Genomic DNA, 15,376 nt, shown 5'->3' with positions numbered 1-15,376 from the left:
AAGGTGGCACAGGCGGACACTATTATTATATGGAGACACAGGGGGATATTATTTCTATAAGGTGCAGTATAATTGTAAGGAGGCACAGTAATATTAAGGTAATTACAGGGAAAACACTATTGCTGTGTAGGAGCACATGGGGGGCTGGTATTGAGTGGAGCACAACAGGAGGGTACTATAACTATATAGGGCAAAGGAGGGGCATTATTGCTGTCTTGGGTACTGCTAGTAGCACTATATGGTTTATATGGAGGCGATAGAATGTGAGGAGTGTCCTGTGAATGCAGTAAAGATATCTCTCAGTTACATTTTATGAGGACAAATTATTGACGGGGGAAGAGGTCACAGCAGTCTAGGCCGAATGCAAAGGAAAAGGGTCATTCCATGGTAACTTACGTTACATTCACAAGCCAAAAACTGGCTACAGACTGTTCTTTGAAGGCAGGCACAAAAAGGATTGAATGTATATTGTAAATTAAACTATTCTCAATAGATTTCAGCACAGTTTGATTTTTTAACAATAAAATTAAATACAAAATACACTGTTATTACTTTGTAACTTACGTTACAAAAAAAGGAAAAGCAATTGTCCTTCATGAGTCTGATAAATTTTCTGTTCTGGTAAACAGGGGTGAAGCACTATTTTTTATTGTATTAGAACACCATAGTCCCAGCAACTTTAAAAAATTTATTTTTTCATAAAAATAAAAGCAACGGTTTTATCACAAGAAATATAGATAACTTACATTACCGCGCAGTATAGTAACGTTACTAAGCTGATGGTAACTTATGTGACAATATGTTACCATCCATTGGATTAAACTTATTGTAAGGTAAGTTACCTTCATATTTGTAACGTAAGTTACTATATTGTGTTGTAACGTAAGCTACCATGGAATGACCCAAAAGGGAAAATGAACGACAACAATCAGCGAGACATGACATTGGGTATTCGTGATGCCCGTGAGTTTCCCTTAAACCGACCAATAACTCTAAACCCCTCTAAAAACCCTCCCCAAAATACTCTTTTAACCCATACCCCAATGACTACTCCTCAAACGTTTATTTGGATAAATTGGCCACAGCAGCCTTTTATTAACATTCAAACATAACAGTTTAATTGCTTAACATTAAACCCCAGGGAAGGCGTCCACGAAGCCCCAACAAGTAACCAGCTCATGTAAAATCTCCATAATTTGGCCTCCAGGTCGTGTCTTTTGCCTCTAGCCGCTAGGCACCAGCTCAGAGACGCTTAAAAAACTCGCCCGGCCAATATCCGCCAGAATCCCACGGTCCCAGTTACCTCAACCGTATAACCACCAATTTCCTTTCCATTTTAAACCACACCAGGGGGAGTCCAGGGTCTTAAAATTCCCCCCCACCCTTCCAAGCCACCATTTCTTAGCACCATCAACTTCAAGGACCTCTCCCCCCCGCCTTGCTTCCGTGACGAAGCATAACCACAGAACCCATAGCGAAACGGATCAAATCCTTACCGAGCTTGCCCTAAACCCTTGCCACGAAGTTCTAGACCTACAGATAAACCGGAACTTCCTACAAAATTAAGGGAGGGTGTGTGGGAGCTTGTTACGCTGCTAAGAGGGCACCAAAATGGCTGCTCCTCTAAGATGGGTGCCCCCACTTATAATAGCCCCCCATCACACCCCTTATGCCCACCTACTTTCCCTCTAAACCAATCCGTGAGCCCCGATTCAAATCTAATCACCTCTTCACTCTTTACTTTAACCCCTTCCCTTCTGTTCACTCCCTATAGGCCCACTCAACCCTGTCATGCTGTCCTCCCTTAAAGGCCTGCGGCCCAGTACGTCCTCACTTGACTGGTGAGAACCTGTACAGTGAGCACAGATATTATTTGCAGAGCACAGGTGTAAACCTGATATTAACATTGTATGGTCACTGTATGGTAGTAATATCAGTCCTAGTACAGTGGTTTTGGTTAAAGGGGTTCTCCATGCCTAAAGTTAATGTCTTCAGTCACTCTATAATTCTTGTGAATCCTCCAAATGAGTGCATTGCGTGCTGTGCGTATTCTTCGGGAATGGGAGTGGGCGGTAAAGTGACCACAAGTATGAGATTTGCATACATGCGGTCACGTGCTGAGTAGACATGCACGGCCTCACTCAATGCAAGGGAAGTTATCAAGGTCGTGTATATTTAGTGGGGATGTGGCCGGAGGTGTGGAAATCGCATATTTGTTGTCACATGATGTCACCGGTGAATCCTGACAATGTGTGCTGTGAAGATTCAGAATACTGTAATCACATAGACTTTAACCTCAAACATGGACAACCCCATTAATGATTAGTATGATGGTATGATCAATATTGTATATTCTGGTAATATTTGGTTATAATTTGTTATATTGCAATATTATTATTGCGGTATTATTATTCAGTCTTATATAGCCGTATAATTGATAATATTAGAAATATTGGTCTTGTAATAAATCTTCATTTCCTCCAGGCAGGATAATATTAGTAATAGATATCCCCATTTGGTGATGGCGGATGGGTCAGCATGGTCTTATGTGCTTTCAAATGCCAGGGCTGACATTCAGTCCCAGTCCATCCCTGGTGGTCGCTGTACGGGATCCCCGAGAGCCGACTCTTAACTGCAGCTCTTCTTACATTTAGGTAGCCTGAAGTGACATCATCCTTATGGCATGACGTATGAGTGACATCATACCAGGCCACTTAATCAAATGACAAGCCACTGATGCCATTTTAGGGCTCTCCTTCAGTGACACTAACTCTAGTCCTAAACTAAACAGAGGACTATCTGAATAGTACTGCTATAGGAATAATTAGCAGAGATTAGAATAAAAAAATGGAACATATCTGTTATTGAAGTTGACCTTTCTTTAATTAAGAACACGGGGTTGACCTGCAATACCAAACACAGCACTATCCCAAGGGAAAAAAGTATATATATTGTTGACCTGACACTTCTTTTTAGAGAGCCACTATGGGAATGCATGTCTATTTCAATAACAACAGGGGAATTATCTGCTTCTAGATCCCCCTGGAACCACTTATTTCTGGACAGGACGATCAAGTCAAGTCCTTGCCTTCAGTGAATCATTATGCAGCCATCATAGCATGTACAGATTTTGTCTCATGCACAGAAACCATGTAATAAGAGTGAAAACTGTGTTACAATTATTGGACTTCTTTTGTTGTGTGTTCTTTTGCCAGCAGCATGAACATTGGTCCAATACCACAAACAGGTGGGTCAGCGATGGCATGTAAGTTCCCGGGAGTGAAACCTCTCACTGACATGTATAATGCACTTCTAAATGCATTTTCTATGTGAGATGGACCTACACCCCCTGTCAGTGTAGTTCAGTTAGTTACCGCCTCTGTATGTGGGAAGAAAGTGGCAATAACACTAAGCTGGTTTCACTCTTGACAGTTGTCATTTCACCTTTGAATTTCATTCAGGATAAAACACACGAAAAGGTTGAGACAATCCTCACCGTGTAATGCACAAAAGGTTGCTCCTCACTACTACAGCGTGGATCCAAGACCATTGACCAATGGAAAAGTCACAAGAAAACAAGAGAGGAAAAGATCCATGAGGATGTGTAGATTAAAATATTATAAACTTTATTTCATTATCATTTTGGTGCAGATATGTTCTTTTGATCTCCTGTTATTGCATTTTAATGCAATGTGGCGGCGACAAAAAAAAAACGTAATTCTGGCATTTTGAATTTTGTTCTCGTTACGCCGTTTAGCAATAGGGTTAATTTTTTTCATATTGATAGATCGGGTGATTCTGAACACGGCGATACCACATATGTGTATGTTTGATTTTTGTGCATTGTTTTGCTTTGAATGGGGCGAAAGGGGGGTGATTTGAACTTTTATATTTTATTTTTTAAATAAATACTCACCTCTCTAACTCTTTGTTCCAGCGGTGCTTCCTGCTCCCACTCATCTGACAGCGGGCGCTGGGCGGTGACTTCATCGCGCCCGCTGTCAGACGGTGTGGGGGATGATGGGGGAAGGAGCGCAGCGCAGTGCTCATTCCCTCATCACTGCGGTGAGCTGTATCGGCTAGATGCCGATACAGCTCACCATGCCATGACGGGCGGGGGGCCCACGCCCCCCGCCTGCTCTGGGGCCCCATAGCGCAGAGCAGGGAGATTGATTCACCCTGCTCTGTGCAGAATGTAACTGCATCGGCACGCTGTGCGTAGCAGCGTAGTTCCCGGTGGGCCCCCTCAGAGCGCGGGGCCCGGGGCAATGGTCCCCTCTGTCCCCCCCGGTAGCTACGCTACTGAGCACCCCATAGGCAGACCCTGTAGTATAAGGCAGCACCCCATAGGCAGACCCTGTAGTATAAGACCGTACCCCATAGGCAGACCCTGTAGTATAAGGCAGCACCCCTATAGGCAGACCCTGTAGTATAAGACAGTACCCCATAGGCAGACCCTGTAGTATAAGGCAGCACCCCATAGGTAGACCCTGTAGTATAAGACAGCACCCCATAAGCAGACCCTGTAGTATAAGGCAGCACCCCATAGGCAGATCCTGAAGTATAAGGCAGCCCCCCTATAGGCAGATCCTGAAGTTTACGGCAGCCCCTCTAAAAGAACAAATAAATACTCACCTCTCTTCCTCCTTGTTCCAGCACTGCTCCGACCTCCGCTGTGCGCACCGATATAGTTACAGTAGCGTAACTCTGGGTGGGCCCACTCTGAGCTCCAGGCCCGGGGCGATAGCCCCCTCTGGCCCCTCAACGGTAGCTACGCTACTAATTGGACTATTTGCATTGAATAGCATTGTAAAACTGTTAGTTGTTTCTGTGTCTAGTTTACCTTAGAGATGGGAGACAAAAGCTAACATGTTCTGCACAAAATTATACATGTCCTGCTAGTTTGGGATCTCTTGGCAACACTGATCAAGTGTGTAACCAGCACAAGCTGCAAACTCGCGTCGGTGAAAGGCCAATGTGCGTTGTAGACCAATGAGCAAAGCAACAAATTAGTATATCAGAAGTTGTGAAGATGTCATCTGTCATAATTAAGTTTACGCTAGCAAGAGCTATCATTATGTCAGCATGCATTAAGAGCCAAGAGAGATCATAAGATTATACAGATAAAGGGCTAATCCCATCTCATACACTGATGTATGTCACTTGGTCCCATTACTCTCTCAGCAATGCGTTCACTCCACTGTTTCTTCTTAAAGGTACCTTCACACATAACGATATCGTTAACGATATCGTTGCTTTTTGTGACGTAGCAACGATATCGTTAAGGAAATCGTTATGTGTGACAGCGACCAACGATCAGGCCCCTGCTGGGAGATCGTTGGTCGCTGAACAAAGTCCAGAACTTTATTTCGTCGTTGGATCTCCCGTGGACATCGCTGGATCGGCGTGTGTGACACCGATCCAGCGATGTCTTCACTGGTAACCAGGGTAAACATCGGGTTACTAAGCGCAGGGCCGCGCTTAGTAACCCGATGTTTACCCTGGTTACCAGCGTAAAAGTAAAAAAAAAAAAAAACACTACATACTTACCTACCGCTCAGCTGCTCTGCACTCCTCCTGTACTGGCTGTGAGCGTCGGTCAGCCGGAAAGCACAGCGGTGACGTCACCGCTCTGCTTTCCGGCCGCTGTGCTCACAGCCAGTACAGGAGGAGTGCAGAGAAGCACAGCGCCGGGGACAGACAGCGGTAGGTAAGTATGTAGTGTTTGGTTTTTTTTACTTTTACGCTGGTAACCAGGGTAATCATCGGGTTACTAAGCGCGGCCCTGTTTACCCTGGTTACCGGCATCGTTGGTCGCTGGAGAGCTGTCTGTGTGACAGCTCTCCAGCGACCAAACAGCGACGCTGCAGCGATCCGGATCGTTGTCGGTATCGCTGCAGCGTCGCTTAATGTGAAGGGGCCTTAAGGGCAGCATTGTGGCTCAGTGATTAGTATTGTAGTTTAGCAACACTGGGATTCTAATCTTATATCCCACCAAGGACAACATCTGCAAGGAGTTTGTATGTTCTCCCTGTGTTTGCATAGGTCTCCTCCTGGTTCTCTGGTTTCCTCCCACACTTCAAAGATATATTGATAGGGAATCTAGATTGCAGACAATGATGATGTCTGTAAAGTGCTGAGAATTAATGGCGCTATATAAGTGGGGAAAATAATAGTAAGGCCAAATGGCAACATGTGATTTCTGACATTGAAATTATGTCTAACTAGATGGTGGCCCGATTCTAACGCATCGGGTATTCTAGAATATGTATGTAGTTTATTTATGAAGATTTCAGAATAATGCAATGAATACACAGGATTCGGACGGCCGGGCGCGACAAATTAGCGAAGCATGGTTCAAATCCCACGCCAATTCGCGGCCGGACTGTGTCTGTCACTGATTGTTCGTGGCCGGCCGGGCACGACCAATCAGTGAAGCCAGGGCCGGCTCCAGGTTTTTGAGGGCCCCGGACGAAAGAGTCTCACAGCCCACATAGCATATAACACAGCCCACATAGTATATGGCACAGCCACGTAGTATATAGCACAGCCACATAGTATATAGCACAGCTACGTAGTATATAACACAGCCACGTAGTATATAACACAGCCACGTAGTATATTGCACAGCCACGTAGTATATTGCACAGCCACGTAGTATATTGCACAGCCACGTAGTATATTGCACAGCCACGTAGTATATAGCACAGCCCACGTAGTATATTGCACAGCTACATAGTATATTGCACAGCCACGTAGTATATTGCACAGCCACGTAGTATATTGCACAGCCAAGTAGTATATTGCATAGCCATGTAGTATATAACACAGCCCATGTAGTATATAGCACAGCCCACATAGTATATAGCACAGCCCACGTAGTATATAGCACAGCCCACGCAGTATGTGACACAGCCCACATAGTATATAGCACACCCCATGCAGTATATAACACAGCCCACGTAGTATATAACACAGCCAAGTAGTATATAGCACAGCCACGTAGTATATTGATCAGCCACGTATTATATAGCACAGCCCATGTAATATATAGCACAGCGACGTAGTATATAACACAGCCCACGCAGTATATAACACAGGCCACGCAGTATATAACACAGCCCACGCAGTATATAACACAGCCCATGCAGTATATAACACAGCCCACGTAGTATATAGCAATGTGGGCACCATATCCCTGTTATAAAAAGGATTAAAATAAAAAATAGTTATATACTCACCTTCCGGCGGCCCCTGGATCCAGCCCAGGCCTTTAGCGATGCTCCTCGCGACGCTCCGTTCCCAGTAATGCCTTGCGGCAATAACCCGTGATGATGTAACGGTCTGGCGAGACTGCTATGTCATCTGGGGTCATTGCCGCAATGCATTCTTGGGACCGGAGCGTCGCAAGGAGCGGGAAAGGCTGCCGCAGACGCCGGAAGATGAGAATATAATGATTTTTTTATTATTATTTTTAACATTATATGTTTTTACTATTGATGCTGCATAGGCAGCATCAAAAGTAAAAAGTTGGTCACACTTATAGGGTTAATGGCAGCGTTAACAGACTGCATTACACAGCGTTATGCCGCGGTGTAATGCAGTCCGTTTAACAGACTGCTAAACCGCTATGGGGGCACTGACTGGAGGGGAGTATGGAGGGGCCAATTCACGGCCGGACTGGTATTAATAAAGGACTTAATTTTAAACTTTGGAGCTGGAACAAACCCCCTTTTTTCGTCTTCCTATCTATACTACGTGGATCAACGTGGAAGTTCTGTGCACCTGCTGTAGCTGCCTGGTGAGCTGGCTCTTTGCTTTTTTCTATGTGTCGCTGATTGGTAGCGCCAAGCCGGCGCATCGCTGTAAAAAACGCAGCATGTTCATTAATTTTGCAGATTTTTGGGGGATTTCCCACTATATTATTGCATTGGGAAATCTCCGGAAAAAAAACGCAAAAAATCTGCAAACGAAATCCTGACGTGTGCACATAGTCTAATTGTGACCTATCATGACAGAGTCACAACTGTGATTGGATTAACTAGACTTTAAAGGGAACCTGTCACATCCAGAAACACTATTTACCTGTAGATATGGGGATAATCTGCAGGTAAACAGCATATAAACCTTTGTGTAGTTGGATTACTGCAGCACCTGCTTCATGGAGAAAATGGAGTTTTATTCAGTGTGCAGCCACTCACCATTGGGGAGGTGCAGGGAGAGGTAGCAGTCACCGTTTACTGTATCATGAGCATGCTGTTATCATTTCCCTGCACTTTGACTGAGTCTGTTCTGCACACTGAAGAGCTGGCTGTCAGTCCATGTGCCTGGCAGTGATCACAGCTCACCTACGGTCTTTTGTAAAATCCGCAACATATCAATTCCTCTGGTGAGTACGCGAGTTTTTTGTGTAGATTTTCCCCATAGACTCACATTAGATGTGGAAAATCTTCAGCTAAAAATCGTATATGCGTTTTTAGTGCGTTTCTGAGGCGAAAAAGCATTTAATCCGCAACTGTGTATGTCAATAAAGTTCAGTGAAATCAAAATACCAGAAAGCTTCAAAAACAAGGCAGCTTTATTTAAAGAACAACACACCAGAGACAAAAACTGCAGCATCAAAAACACACTAGAAACGCTTGTTGAAAAACGAGCACAATAAAGAAACGCAGGTAACCTAATTTATGTAGTAAGTGCAGAAGATCTGCAAGACCAAAAACGCACCAAAAGCTCATTGTGCGAATGTAGCCTTAGGCCTCTCTGGCGGTTTGTTTTTTATTGCAGCGCTGGAGTGGCGCTTCTAATCTAAGGTCCCTGCACTTAGTCTTAGGCCACGTTCACACGCTCAGTATTTGGTGAGTTTTTTACCTCAGTATTTTCAAACCAAAACCAGGAGAGGATAATCAGAGGAAAAGTATAATAGAAAGCCGTCATCACTTCCGTATTTATCACCCGCTCCTGGTTATAAATACTGAGGTAAAAAACTCATCAAATACCCAACGTGTGAATGTGGCCTAAGTGTTTTGTTTTTTTTTTAATCTACAACACATCAATTCTTTTAGCATTTCTGCAGCATTTTTCACTACTGATTCAAATGAAATAAAAGACGCATCAAAAATAGCATTTTTCCTGACACCTATTGTTTTTGCTGCAGAAAAATCTACTGCAAATACTCAAGGTGTGAATGTAGCCTAACTGCTCCTTAGACCTCCTCAATGAGGCCAGTCTCACACGTCCAGATAATTCCGGTACTGGAGAAAACAGTACCAGAGTTATCCGTGTCCGTGTGTCTGTGTGCTCACGTAGGCCATCCGTGTGGGATCCGTGTGATGTCCGTGAGTACGTTTTTAGGGTCCGTGTGCTGTCCGTGTGTCCATGTCCGTGTATTGCAACAATTTTTACAATTTTAACCCTATGACAGGAAAAACGCACACGGACAGCACAAGGATGGCACACGGACAGCATCCGTGTGCGGTACGTGTTTACACGGACCCATTGACTTTAATGGGTCCGTGTGATCCGTGCGCTCCCACGAACACTGACATGTCTCCGTGTTTTCCAAACGGACACACGGTCCGTGAAAACACGCTGACATGTGCAGAGACACATTGATTTTAATGTGTCTACGTGAGTCAGTGTCTCCGGTACGTGAGGAAACTGTCACCTCACGTACCGGAGCCACTGACGTGTGAAACCGGCCTGACTGGAAGCGAGTGGTTGCAGGAAGAATTATTCCACATGCACACTCTCAGTATTCAGTGATTTTTTTTACCTCAGTATTTGTAAGGCTATGTGCACACGGTGCGGAATGGTGTGCGGATTTTTCCGCACTGATTTTGGTAAATCCGCAGGTAAACCGCACTGCGGATTTACCCTGGAATTACTGCAGATTTACCGCGGTTTTTGTCCGGATTTCACCTGCAGTTTTACACCTGCAGATTCCTATTGAGGAGCAGGTGTAAACCGCTGCGGAATCCGCACAAAGAATTGACATGCTGTGGAAAAAACACTGCTGCATTTCTGCTCGTTTTTTTTCTGAAGCATGTGCAGTGCGGATTTTGTTTTCCATACGTTTATATGGTACTGTACAATGCATGGAAAACAGCTGCGGATGCGCAGCGTCAAATCTGCTGCGGATCCGCAGCAAAATCCGCAGTGTGTGCACATAGCCTTAGCCTAAACCAGGAGTGGAACAATCAGAGGAAATGTATCATAGAAATACATCACCACTGCTGTATTTATCACCACTAGTGTTGAGCGATACCGTCCGATACTTGAAAGTATCGGTATCGGATAGTATCAGCCGATACCCGAAAAATATCGGATATCGCCGATACCGATATCCGATACCAATACAAGTCAATGGGACACCAAGTATCGGAATGTATCCTGATGGATCCCAGGGTCTGAAGGAGAGGAAACTCTCCTTCAGGCCCTGGGATCCATAGGGAGGTGTAAAATAAAGAATAAAGATAAAAAATATTGATATATTTACCTCTCCGGCGGCCCCTGGACTCAGCGCGGGTAACCGGCAGGCTTCGTTGTTCAAAATCAGCGCTTTTAGGACCTGAGAATCACGTCCCGGCTTCTGATTGGTCGCGGGCCGCCCATGTGACCGCCACGCGACCAATCACAAGCCGCGACGTCACCGCAAGCTATTGACGCGCTCATTTTTAAAAATGAGCGCGTTAATGGCTTTGAAAGACTTGTGATTGGTCGCGGCCACAGTGGAGCACGGATCGTGTATAGTGACCTCTATATACCGCCTGGTGCAGTGTGAGCAGACACTAGTGTGAACCATCCCTAGATCAGCGGTGCGGCTCTTAGGAGGAGGATGTGGGGGCTCTTAGAAGAGCCTTTGGGTGTGTGGACAGATGTGGAGGAGCGGAGTTTCCAGTCCTGGCACAGCAGACTAGCCGCTTCCTGGATCTATGGGGAAACGGCCATTATCTGCCCCAATCACTGCACAAAGTCCTCCTTCAATAGGGGCTAATTTCCAGCTATCTGCAGATTATTCTGAGGCTGAGTTCTGCGAGCGACACTCAGTGTTCACTGACAGGCTGGCGGGTGAGGGGTTAATCCCTGTCAGTGCTTCTCCTCCGCTCCAGTATGTCAGGACCCGGGAGTATACAACTAGCACGTCCCAGGCTGTGGCCGATACTACAGGCAGCCGCACGGGGGATAAAAATGAGCGCGTTAATGGCTTTGAAAGACATAGCGGCTTGTGATTGGTCGCGTGGCCGCGACCAATCACAAGCCGCTACGTCTTTCAAAGCCATTAACGTGCTCATTTTTAAAAATGAGCGCGTCAATAGCTTGCGGTGACGTGGCGGCTTGTGATTGGTCGCGTGGCGGTCACATGGGCGGCCCGCAACCAATCAGAAGCCGGGACGTGATTCTCAGGTCCTAAAAGCGCTGATTTTGAACAACGAAGCCTGCCGGTTACCCGCGCTGAGTCCAGGGGCCGCCGGAGAGGTAAATATATCAATATTTTTTATTTTAATTCTTTATTTTACAGATCCCTATGTATCCGATACCGATACCCGATACCACAAAAGTATCGGATCTCGGTATCGGAATTCCGATACCGCAAGTATCGGCCGATACCCGATACTTGCGGTATCGGAATGCTCAACACTAATCACCACTCCTGGTTTTAGCTTACAAATACTGAGGTAAAATACTGACCAAATGCTGAACGTGTGAATGTAGCCTAAATCTTCATTTTCTCCCTGTGGCCGCTGCGCCATTAAGCCAGTTACACAGAACATAAAACATCATTCCATCATTTTATTTTTTCAGCGCTGGATTGGTGCTTCTAATCTAAGGTCTCTGACTGTAGTCTCATACTTACCCGCCGCCATCTTCACCTTTTTCTTGGTGCTGCACTGGTCCCGCGGCACCATCTTGTGACTGTAAATTGTGACTGGTCGGAAGTCAGAATTAAAGGTCACAAGTTCTCAGTGCAAGTGTATGACAGCCAAAACGAGAGACTTGCACAAAAAGTGACCACTGGCTTACTCCAGCAAACATTGGAGCGATCAGGCAGGTCACAAGTGGAGATTCGGTATGTCCGACCAGAGAGACACTGATGGAAGGTGAATATGATCATGGGTAAGTACAAGGCCACGTTCACATGTTCAGTATTCGGTCAGGATTTTACCACAGTATGTGTAAGCCAAAACCAGGAGTGGGTGATAAATCCAGAAGTGGTGATGTGTTTCTATTATACATTTTCTCTGATTGTTCCACTCCTGGTTTTGACCTACAAATACTGAGGTAAAATACTGACCAAATACTGAATGTGGGCACGGGCCTTTATCTGCAGATCACCCCTATATCTGTAGGTAAGTTAATAGCCGTCAGTACATTATGTGAGTATGGTAGTATCATAGCAGCACTGCCATTTCTTCCTGTCTAGGGAGACCCATGTATAATATTTACATACAATATAAACCTCAATTTCCACAGCCAGCACTTCCAGGTAACATGCAAATATATTTTCTAGTTTATCCCTCATAGATCTGTTTTCTCATACAGAAGGCAAGAGCTCTCAGCAGAGGGAGCGGCTCCTGTGTATGGGGGAGTTGGGAGAAATGGCTCCGGCTGAATTACGGGGATATATTGGGTATAGAGTGCTATGACAAGCAGCGCTTCTTCTTGGAGTGGCATAGTGACATATAGTGGCATATTATTATTATTATATATTGGGTATAGAGTGCTATGACAAGCAGCGCTTCTTCTTGGAGTGGCATAGTGACATATAGTGGCATATTATTATTATATATTGGGTATAGAGTGCTATGACAAGCAGCGCTTCTTCTTGGAGTGGCATAGTGACATATAGTGGCATATTATTATTATTATATATTGGGTATAGAGTGCTATGACAAGCAGCGCTTCTTCTTGGAGTGGCATAGTGACATATAGTGGCATATTATTATATATTGGGTATAGAGTGCTATGACAAGCAGCGCTTCTTCTTGGAGTGGCATAGTGACATATAGTGGCATATTATTATTATTATTATATATTGGGTATAGAGTGCTATGACAAGCAGCGCTTCTTCTTGGAGTGGCATAGTGACATATAGTGGCATATTATTATTATTATATATTGGGTATAGAGTGCTATGACAAGCAGCGCTTCTTCTTGGAGTGGCATAGTGACATATAGTGGCATATTATTATTATTATTATATATTGGGTATAGAGTGCTATGACAAGCAGCGCTTCTTCTTGGAGTGGCATAGTGACATATAGTGGCATATTATTATTATTATTATATATTGGGTATAGAGTGCTATGACAAGCAGCGCTTCTTCTTGGAGTGGCATAGTGAGTGCTGCACCCAGCACTGCTTCTGCCGAGCACAGTAGGTGGGATGACTTTGTCATCGACTTCCGTGCTACTAATATCAGTGACCAAAAAGTTCCCTGAAGTAATCTTTGTCAACTCGTGCACTGCCTGTGCAGAAGGCAGCAGAATATAACAAGTGAAAAACGTTACACTTTTTCTATCCCTAGCTAAGGTTAGGGCTAGGGATTGATTTTGGAGATAAGCTAAGAAATAGGATTATTGTTAAGGATAGGGTCAGAAAAGGAACCTGTCATCAGATAAAATGCTATTAACCTGCAGATATGGGGTTAGTCTGCAGGTTAATAGAATTATTGCCACTTAGCCAAATGCTGTTGGGAGAAAATTAACTTTATTCCCCTGGCAGCGTTCGCCTTCCAGTAGTGGGGGTGGCACCGTTGTGGGTATAGTCACTGTTCTGAGTATATAGAGCGGCGGGTATAACCGCACCCCCCGGCACGGACTGACAGCCGGCCACAATGCAGAGCCAGTGTCAGTCAGGGCTGGGGGCGCAGTTACAGCGGCCGCTCTGTATACTCAGAGCAGTGACTGATCCAGCGCTGGAGCCGCCCCCATGACTGGAAGGCGAACACTCCCGGGGGAATAAAGTTCACATTCTCCCAACAGCTTTCGGCTAAATGCGGTCACCTGGCTGGTTAGTAATGCTATTAACCTGAAGATTAACCCCATATTTGAAGGTTAATAGCATTTTTTCTGGTGACAGGTTCCCTTTGATATTGATATTTTGCGGGAAGTCTCTTTAAAATATTTTTATGCAAAAGTAAAGTGATATAGTTTCTAAACAAGTGAGTAAGGCGATAGAACACTTTCTGTACTTTCCAAAAATCCTCTATTCTGAACAACTCTTAGGCTACGGTCACATGACTTTTGGATATGGGATGGACCCCACTCCTTCTTAAAACCACCATAACTACTGTAAACCTAGGTACTAAAATAAATACACAAAACACATTATTTTGGTTGTCAAAATGGCCACAGCTTTTATTCAAATCACAGGATTAAATAATCACAGTAGGAGTCAGGTGAAGTGCTAGTACATTGGGATTCACAAGTACTGCGATATCCCCAGCTGTCTGACATACAGCACCAGGACAGACAGCCATAAAGGGGCGGCACGCACTAGCTTGCCATTCAAGCAGAGCCAGTAAACTTTCAGGGCACCAATGACCCTATTATCCTCACTCCTGTGCTTAACCACTGTGCCCGCCCCTGATTGATGTTACCATTACAACGTCCTTGAGGCTGGCCACCAAAGCTGAGCCTGCTCACCACCATGAGGTTTTACATCCTCTATTAGTTAAAATGAGTCCACCTTAACTTGTCTGCAACTTCCACCTGACTCCTAAACCGCAAAGCCGTGACAGGTTATAAATTCCAAGTCTCATTTGACACTTTTTTTTATTTTTTATAATTAAATCATTTTTGCAAACTTAAAAATTAGGAGTCCCTGCAAAAGCATTAATGGGACTAAACTTGGCAAACCCCCGACTCACACAGAGTCATCCTACAGCGCTCAGGAGAGGAAAAACCCCCTGTGGAGGAAACCTCCAGGGAACCATGAAGGATTGCCCTTCCCTTGGGCTTAGAAGGTTGCCACAAATAATAACTCTTTATAGCCAATATACAATTGAACCTGGTACAAGATATACAATGACAAATTCAAAAATACAATAAAGCATTTATCATTATACAAGCAATAATTAAAAAGTTTAAGGACAGAGATTATAAACAGGGCGGGAGGGTTGGGTAATGTTTCCTCCTGTCCATCCTGTGAGAGAAAGAGGGAGAGCCAGAGTTGCCTCCCCTATATAAGCCCCACCCTCCTCACAGTAATACACCAGGCACAAACATCTAAACTCCTTCCTCTTAAAGCAACATCACTCTTGTTTAAAATCTACACTGCAATACAAACAAAGGCTGCAGGAGTTCTCAGTCCACCCATCCCCAAGTCATGTCCACCTCCGTCTAGTCTCCGGTGGTTTCTCTAGCAGTATTTGGTC

This window comes from Ranitomeya imitator, chromosome 9, assembly GCF_032444005.1.
Source record: "Ranitomeya imitator isolate aRanImi1 chromosome 9, aRanImi1.pri, whole genome shotgun sequence".
In the NCBI taxonomy this organism is placed as follows: domain Eukaryota; kingdom Metazoa; phylum Chordata; class Amphibia; order Anura; family Dendrobatidae; genus Ranitomeya; species Ranitomeya imitator.
Note: the sequence above shows the minus strand (reverse complement) of the source record.